Source organism: Ascidiella aspersa, chromosome 3 (assembly GCF_963924565.1).
Source record: "Ascidiella aspersa chromosome 3, kaAscAspe10.2, whole genome shotgun sequence".
NCBI classification, from domain to species: domain Eukaryota; kingdom Metazoa; phylum Chordata; class Ascidiacea; order Phlebobranchia; family Ascidiidae; genus Ascidiella; species Ascidiella aspersa.
Genome location: NC_139449.1, coordinates 6,731,873 through 6,741,169, shown reverse-complemented (window position 1 = coordinate 6,741,169; position 9,297 = coordinate 6,731,873). Strand labels below are relative to the sequence as shown.

Genomic DNA, 9,297 nt, shown 5'->3' with positions numbered 1-9,297 from the left:
AACAAATTTTTATTTCCAAATTTTATCATTGCATGTTTTACGTCAAATCTAACATATAATTCAGGTACAACCATTAGGTATGCCTGCACAACGTACAGAAATCTTTTAAAGAAGTGCAAGACAGTATAGATCAGTGCTTTTCAACTTTTACAATTTTCATCCGCACGAAACAAGCTCAGTAAGTTTGCAACCTTCAGTTTTATTTGTGAAATAACAATGAAAGGGTTTGTGTAATAAAACCTAAACCAATATAAAATAGATGGCTTAAGCTGCAATGAACCACTGAGAGACAATATTACTGTACCTGTAACACATAAGTGGGCGCACCAGCCTAATTAATTACTGTATTACTCATAATAAAAAAGTAATAACATGCACCACTTTCATCCGCACATTCATCCGCACGACGTTAGTCATCCGCATTACAATTTTTTTCATCCGCACAAGTGCGTATACCATCCCACGGGTTGAAATGCACTGGTATAGATATTTCGGTTTATTACTTATTTACTGTCGATTTTTATAAGTGCGATGTTCGAAGAAAGTGTGTATTAGAAATATTTTGCAATACGTTTCTGGCAGTAAGCTCTCTCGAAGGCGGCCTTTTAGATTTTATTGTTTTCTAACTCGGCGATATCAGTAATTCAACTATATTATCGTATTTAAAAAAGGGTGACAACGGTTTGCTTTAAGTTAGGCAGGTCACAGCATAAAGAAGTTCGATTTACAACTTACCCGAACAATTCACAAGTTTAGAATGACTGGGCGTTTATCGAAAAAAGGAACTATACTGCTTTGTTTGGTGTCGTCAGCTGTGAAGGGCGAGCTACTTCTACGCCATGACGATTCCAGATGTTAAAAGAGGCATGGCTTTGTTCGACAGCATAAGCGACAAAACAGTTCCTCTTTTTTAAATGATTTCCTTAGTGTCTCTTTCTACGTTGAAGCAGTTGCTGTGCAATAACAGATTGCCGCTTGTCAGGCTTCGTGCTTTTGTTAATATTAATTATATGGGCCGAAAATTTATTTTCGGGACATATCTTGTTTTTGCCGCTATTCTTTTTTGGTTTTTATGTTTTTTATGGTTTGCTTGGTATGTTTCAGACCGATTTTTATCCAGAGCTTTATAGAAAAAGTTAACATCGTAGAACTTTCAAATTTTCAGACATGGCGTAGTGGTATGAAGGTGCTATGTAGAGGTTTATGAGGCTGCACCCCCAGGCACCTCCAATTGGGCGACAAAAAACAAAAGTGTTACGTCATCGTTTTAGTTCATAACAGCTATCTACTCCTATCTAGCGGCTGAAAAACTTCAATACAGAATGCTTTCATATCACTTGCTTTATTCAGCTCGGGTCGCGACGAGGCGGCTGCTGGCATCCCTGCTGAGCCTTATTGTCCCGCGCGTGCAACGCTTTTGTTCGAAGTGGCTTCCTAGTAAAACTAGGCGCATGCGACTTGCCTTTTATAAAGAGGCCTCTATAAGTAAAAAACCTATTGCTCTTACAACACAAAATATTTTACCACCGCAAATTTAAATGTGAATCCTGGAGGCAGTGTACACATCTATGTTAGCACCTGTTGTAATTGTTGAACCATTCAAACATATCAACACCAGGCCTAAACAAATATAATTATACAAGAGCCGCAACAACAAAAACCTTAAGTTTAACGCCTTCTTAGCGACAACGTTACAAAGCTACGTCACAACATGGCATCAAAAATAAATAAATATCCGTTTATTGGATTTAAATTGGCAAAACTTTCAATATAAAAGGTGGCTTATTAGGCACATAAACGTGTTTGCATATTTCTCAAAACTACAGATTTAAACTCTGTTTCAACAGTAATTGCTCAGACCAAGGCATGGTAAAAATTTACACAGTAAAAGTTGGAAAAAATATAGCAAACCATAGACGTAAAATGATTTAGAGAGAATGAAAATATTTGCTTTTTAAACATGTTAGCTGGCCAAAGTGTAATAACATGCTTGTACGCATTATCTACGCAAATTCTATTTATCTAATATATGTTTCGATTATTTCCCAAATAATACGACGCCATATTTGAACCCCTTTCGCATCAAAGCCAGAAGTTAAGTGGGGAAGTTTTCGGCCCATATCTGTTTTTGCTTGCAGAAACAAGTTAAGGAAAAAAATAAAAAATATGTAATATAAAATATACAATACAAAATATCAAAAAAAAAATAAAAAAAAAAAATAAAACTTTAAATTAAAAAAAAAAAACACCAAGCCCTGAAAATATACCCCCTGACAAAATATACAACAACCGCACCCCCGTGTAGTTTTATAAAGTTTTTTTGGAGGGTTCACGAAAACACCTGTATCTAACTAAGACAGTGTTTCTTGTTTGGAACATATAGTCGTAATAATGGAAAATACTTTTTGAGGGCAGTCAATTATTTTGTTAAATGTAAAAACAGTGGTGTGTCAGGTATAGCCTTAGATACCAGCTATATAGAGAGAATAATGAACAACATGATAGTCTTTTTTAATTTTGTAATTTTTTTACCCTTGTATTTTGTATTTTTAAAGCTAAAATATCAACTAAGCTTTTTAAATAACATAAACACGAAAAAATTGCGCATTTTTGTTTCATCGGTCGTCAGTAATACATAAAAAACAAATGACCAACGACACCAAAACAGTAATGCAGTAATTACGACGAAAGTGTGTAAATTTTGATATGTATTTCTAACAGACCAGGGAAATTTCCCCGGGGGGCGGGGTAATCACGGGCCGTAACCATAAAATCAAAAAGGGTTCCTGAATTTTTAATTTAGGGAATTCCCCATTCCCCTATTTTTCGACTGACGTAATGAATAATGACGCCATAAAACAGTGCTGCAATGAACCACTGAGAGACAATATTACTGTAGTTATATAGGCGTGTGTGGACTTGTGTTGGCGGGTCAAAGAGACAAATAGCTGCTGTAAGATTTCAAATTAACCTGGCATGCTATAATGTACGTTAAATCAGGGGTCGGCAACCTGCGGCCCGCCGCCTCTTTGATCAATTAGACAGAATAAATTCTATTTCACATACTTTTTGACAATTTTAACTACGTAACTGAGAAAAATGTTCCCGCTTCGCGCGAATGTTTATTCTACTTCCGGTTTGTTTACGTTCTGATGCTGCCTTTTCGACTGTAGATCAGCCATTCGTTACTGTTGCGCCGCGGAAGGCTGCCAAGTACGTAGCGCAAAAACGGAAAACGTATTAAAAACACATTATACATATAGTATTCAACATTTTTTTTATTTTGGGCAATGTAATATGAACTTACAAAAAATTTAAAAAAAATCCCGAATACCAAAAAAATCGCGCTCGCTTCGCTCACCAGATGCGCCATGACTTAAAACGGTTAACAAACACTGAGCTAGATTAACTTTGAATGTTATCGCGTTCCCTCAAAGTAGTTTTATTACACTTTTCATTAGTGCTATGGAAGACGACGCGTGGACTCGAATTTCAAACCAAAAAAAAAACACAAACGATATTTTTTGCGCTTTGCGTCAACACTCTCCTGCCTCTGTAAATATTGTTTAACATGTTTTTAAGTGCAAAAAAAATATGAGGCCCGCCTTATTTACAGTTGTTCCAACATTTTAATAACACAATTCTTAGTTATCACCGATTTCATTAAGTTGTTGAATGAGCATAACGTTATTTGGCACATGCAAATGGTACGAATTTACCCCGAGCATGTTCGAATATACCTTGAGCAATTTCGGACATTTAAGTCCCTTCAGCTAGGTCGTTTTACATGTATATCGAATTTATTGAGGTATCATAATCTCACTATTTTTCGACAAAGTATTAGCCTTTTTAGTGACGTAAAATGTATATACCTATGCTTTTAACCGAAAAGTCGTAGAAAATTTCATAAAAAATGTCCGATCCGCTCCTTATCTCCCCAACCTTCAATGTTTCCCGTAAGAAATTTATTTGACTGAGCAATTCAATTGCTTATTTAAGTGGGTATATGATTTTAACGATGTAAGGAGAGCCAAAATAACTTTTTCCTTTTTTCATAGCCTTGTATTTTCGTACACGTAGGAAATTTCGTCAATATTCATGGTAATTCTAAGTATTTATCAGGACACCAACAGACTAAATGGCAGATATTAGAATGTTATCTTAGTTATATACATTTAACTTTGGGACGTAGCAAGGCGTTGGTAGAAGTTGCCTTTGTGTAAGAATGTAGACGCGCTTTTATACACAACTCACAAAGCACGTCGGGTTCCAAGTAATGTGACACCAACTGAAATGCGCTGCCATGATAGCTTTTCTGGCACGTCAAAGAGGTTTAGGTAAACTGTAAACTACAGAAAACAACCTGTTGGCGGAGCGAGTTGTCGATGACCACTTGATAATTGTATTATTCTGCATTTGTGTGCACGGTACAGGTTAAACGTTAAATGTATTTTGAATACAATATTTGTGTGAATGACGTATAGCTGATTATATACATCATGGTGTTAATTTTGTTCTAATTGAACCGTTAACGTTTCACAAACTATATCAAAAGTTTTGCATTTATAAAACTAAAAAAAGCATGTTTTGTAAATAATTTTTAAATATTTTAACTGAAATTTGGCGGAAGCCATAGCAGCTTTCAAATTGATGTAGTGTTTCTTTTTTCAGATTAATATATTGCAAAAACGTCAATAACATTGAACAAATTTTAACTTGCAAGCTTCATTATTGCATATTTTTTGTTGAATCTAAGACATAATTTAGGTATAATCATTAGGTAGGCCTGCACAACGTAAAGAAACCTTTTAGGTACGTCCACGATATAACAAATATTTCGGTCTATTAGTTATTAACTTTCGATTTAAATAAGTGCGATTTTCGAAGAAATTGTGTGTTATAGTTTTTTTACAAAATGTTAGTGGCAGTACGCTCTCTCGAAGGCGGCCTTTTGGATTTTATTTTTTTCTAACTCGGCGATATCAGTAATTCAACTATATCATATTTAAAAAAAGGGTGACAGCGGTCTGCCTTAAGTTAGACAGGTCACAGCATAAAGAAGTTCGATTTACAACTTACCCGAACAATTTACAAATTCAGAATGACTTGGGGTTTATCGAAAAAAGGAACTGTACTGCTTTGTTTGGTGTCGTCAGCTGTAAAGGGCGAGCTACTTCGACACCACGACGGTTTCAGGTGTTCCACAGTCAAACGTAGAAAAGAGACATGGCTTTGTTCGAAAGCGTAAGCGACAAAACAGTTCCTCTTTTTTAAATGATTCCGTCAGTGTCTCTTTCTAACTCAAACAAGTTGCTGTGGAAAACCATATTGCCGCTTGATAGGCTTCGTTCTTATGTTATTACTAATTTCATGAAGTTTATAAGAGGGTTTACGAAACCACCTTTTTCTAGCTAATATCTAAGTCAGTGTTTCTTTATTTAGTACATAGGCGTTATAACTGAAAATACTGTACTTTTCACGAGATAGGCTGAAGAAGGAAGAAAAAATATAAAATTAAGTCATGATCATTGTAACCACTGCACAATATTTGTTTGCCAAATTTTGGATTTTAATTCATCAAATTATCATACAAAATAATAAACAGAGCTGCCCAGTCATCAGAAACTGACAGAATACTAATATCTAGGAAAATGTGAAAGATCTGAAACTAGGAGAATGGGAAGGAAATGTCTGAATAAAAAATAGGTTATAAGTCTATACACACAGTACTCCAATTTTGAATCATCTCCATATGAACAAGCCTTGTTTTTACTCAAGGTGTTTAAGTTAAGAAGTATAGGCACTTTAAAAGTACATAAAATTTCTGCTATGGATTGTGTGGCACCAGTGGCAGATGTTGTTGAAATTGTAAACGGCGAGTACAGGATCAACATTGAACTTTTAACGACGATTTTCAGCCAACCAGGCGTTAAAGAAAACCCAATTGCAATTTACTCTTTGACAGGCCTCTCTCGGAGTGGAAAATCTTATTTGCTTAATGTCTTTATGCACCTGTTCAATACGAATGGAAATTCTACAGACTTGGTAAGTTAGTTGAATAAGAGATGTATTCTAAATATTTTACACCATCAAAAACAACCTGTGATTAAAGGCGGACCAGTTTAATATTTGTCATGTTTTCAAGAGTTAAAATTGCAAACTGTTCTTTAGATACATTTCTATGGAAGTATACCTGGATTTCTTGCAAAAACGTAGAATGGGGGCGTGAACACTAGATTGAAAATTGGCTGGCTTTAAAGAAATATAGCTGATAAACATTTAAAAAACAACACAATAACGTTCGTTGGGACAATTCTTTAAAAATACAACAATCAGGCAATGTTTTGTTTTATATTCGTTTACACTTTTTGTCTTCCAAACGATCAAAAACTCTTCAAAGGTAATGCCCCCCTCACCTTTTGTGCATGATGACCCTATGTTAAGCAAAAAACACATTTGTAACGAAACCAAGTTGTTTAATTTTAAGCAAGTTGCAGAAAATCAAAAAAAGATTCCAAAACTGTTCGAAACAAGCTGTAGTTGGAACGGAACGACAATTGGAATAAAGATTAATACCCGTCCAAAGTTTGTTTCCCGCGTCGATAAAGTAAGGAATAAACGGGTTTCTAAGTGTTTCAAAGTACAGTTATATCGTCGTTTTCTTTTTGTTTTCATGTCGCTTGGACCAAGTTGGCCTCAAGTGTTTTGTAAGATAAAGCATTGATGTAAGTGATGTTAAGTTCTTACAACGCGTAAAAACCGAAGATCACTACTAGTAAATGATTAAATTAAGATTAGTTAAAATTACCAAAATGTGGCTTGGAAGTTATTACCAAAATGTAATTTTGTTTTACGTAGCTAGATGTCTAATTTCTACAATCTGTTTTCTTTTAGTTACCACTTTCTACCCAATTTATTTCCAATGTTGCCTCAGGAACGATGGGCATCATTCGAAACCACACTTTGTTTTTTTTGTTTTTTGAAACCTAATTTGTGATTGTATTAGCAGGTAGTCGCCGTCTTTCTTTTGGACACCCAAGGTTCAAGCTCGTTCGAGCATTCGATTGATGAAGATTCTGTTATTCACGCAATCAGCAGCATACTGTCATCAGTTCAAATCGTCAACTGTAAGAACAGAATTGATTCAAGTGTCGTCAATGAACTTGGGGTAGGCGAATAAACAATTTCAACTGGTAATGTGTGATTTTTTGATATGTTAGTCATAAAAGTCAATTTGTATTCATATGCCATAACCATCATAACAAAGTCGTGTTTGCTTTTTAAGTCTCTTCCTTGGTAAATCCACAAATCAATTGCAACCAAATATTTTTTAGGCATTTTCTTTGAAAAGCAAGACATACGAGGCTTCGGGGGCTCAGGTAAACATCAACTATTTGTTATACCATAGTTTAAGAAAGAACTGAGGCCGTAAAGAAAAATTTATGCGTCAAAACAAATGTTTTGTTTTCGTATAATAAAATTAGCATTAAAACATGTTATTCGATATTTGGCTCAAGTGTTTCAACTTTATGTGTTTGCAGGCTAATTGCCTGGTCATACAACTTTACAAACAACTGTCTGCAATTTTTTTAACACTTGTAACAAAATAAAATTAATGTGTTTCCTAATTGCCCAAAAAATCAATTATCTTTACTAGGATCTGCTACTTCTGGTACGAGATTGGGAAAGACCAGGTCTACATCCCTTTGGAATCAATGGTGGCCGGCAATACATCGACAAGGTATGAGTTAACCGTTTAAGTGATTAGTTAGAAAAGTACACATTCTTGGTATGTCCTATTACCCAGTTTAATGTGGCAAATAATAGCTTTCCGGTGTTTTGAAATCCAATATGAAAGTAAAGGATTATAGAATGTATTAGGTGAATATCGACGTTATGTGATTTAATGGAAGAAAATAGAGTTCGAAGTAATTCTGCCTTGTGAGTATATTTTATACTTTGTCGTTTAATAGGTAAAGTGACACTGGCTCTACAGAAATTGGGACAAGGTATTGAGCTCGAATTTCACCACAGGCTTGTCTTTTCTATAGCGAACAATGTCTTTATTTATGGGCCAAAAAATTTATTTTTAGGACGTATTTTGTTTTTGCCCAAATATATGTGCCGAGAATTATTTTGTCCAGGGTGTTACAGAGACTTCAAATTTTGAGACATGATAGAGGCTGGTGTGTAGATGCTCTTTTAAGGCCTTTAGCTAGGAGTAGAAATTGTAAACTAAATGTGACGTCATCATATAATAAATTTAGCTCTACACTCCTATCTAGCGGCAGCAATATCTCTTAAATAGGTCTTTTTTAGGTAATAGAAAAAAACGAGTCCATTCTGCTTGTAAACGTCAGCCAGTATGCTGACACATACAGCCGAAACTTAAACGTCTCTACGGCTATCGACTTTTATTACCCTATTATAAAAACTATCCAATATCTTTCCATGTGCCTTAACATTTCTGCTTCCGCTAAAAAAATCTACTTTTATGATCAATGTATTAGGCAAACCACAGTATAACTATAATGTATGACGTCACTTAGAATTGTGTGCGCGACTTAATTTTATGTTTTAATAGACAAACACGTACTGAACTACAAAATATTTTGAATAAAATTGTAAAAATCGGACAAATTACCAATTACAACAGGCGGTTTTTCGGGTGATTCACCACACTAAAGGTTCCAGGTATTCTTGAAAAAGTCCCCGGAAAAATATCCTCTTTTACATGCCATAATGACGTAATCTATATTCTTTACGGGCTACAAAATTACAAATGTTCACATGATATTGGCTTAATACAAAGGATATAATAAGGGTCAAAAACAAGTCAATTGGACTAAATCATGGGTTGTTAAACTGGGGTCCATGGACACCTTGGGGATCCATGAAGGTCTAATTGAAATATTAGTGTGTGTTTAAGAAGTTATCAATTAAATAAAAAAAAAATTAATTAAAAATAGAATGTATTTAGACTCCATTTCACCTTCACATTTTTGGACCAAAATCAGCAAATTTATGAAGTCTATTTGTACTGTGACGTCATTTTTTAATTTTTTTGCCTACAGTGGTCCACGCGAGATGAAAGAAAATTTTAGGGGTCCGCGGTAAAAAAATGTTTAAGAACCCCTGGTCTAAATCGATGAATTCAAGTTATGAAGCTATGGTGTCACGCCATGAGCGCCTTTATGGCGCGTTAAAAAATAAAAAATAATGTTTTCGTAGAAAATTTCGACAACTATAGGTTAGGCTTATTTTTTGTAATGGGGATAAAATTAGAAATTTAAATAA

At 34.8% G+C, this 9,297-nt stretch overlaps 1 long non-coding RNA gene across 1 annotated transcript; it reads left to right on the top strand.

Annotated features, from left to right (window-relative positions):
- Positions 1 to 6,497: 6,497 nt before the first annotated feature.
- LOC146158961 (uncharacterized) lies at positions 6,498 to 7,746 on the top strand. Its single transcript, XR_014494634.1, has 4 exons — positions 6,498 to 6,607; positions 7,007 to 7,168; positions 7,335 to 7,379; positions 7,658 to 7,746. It is a non-coding gene; the product is annotated as an uncharacterized LOC146158961 (long non-coding RNA).
- Positions 7,747 to 9,297: the final 1,551 nt, after the last annotated feature.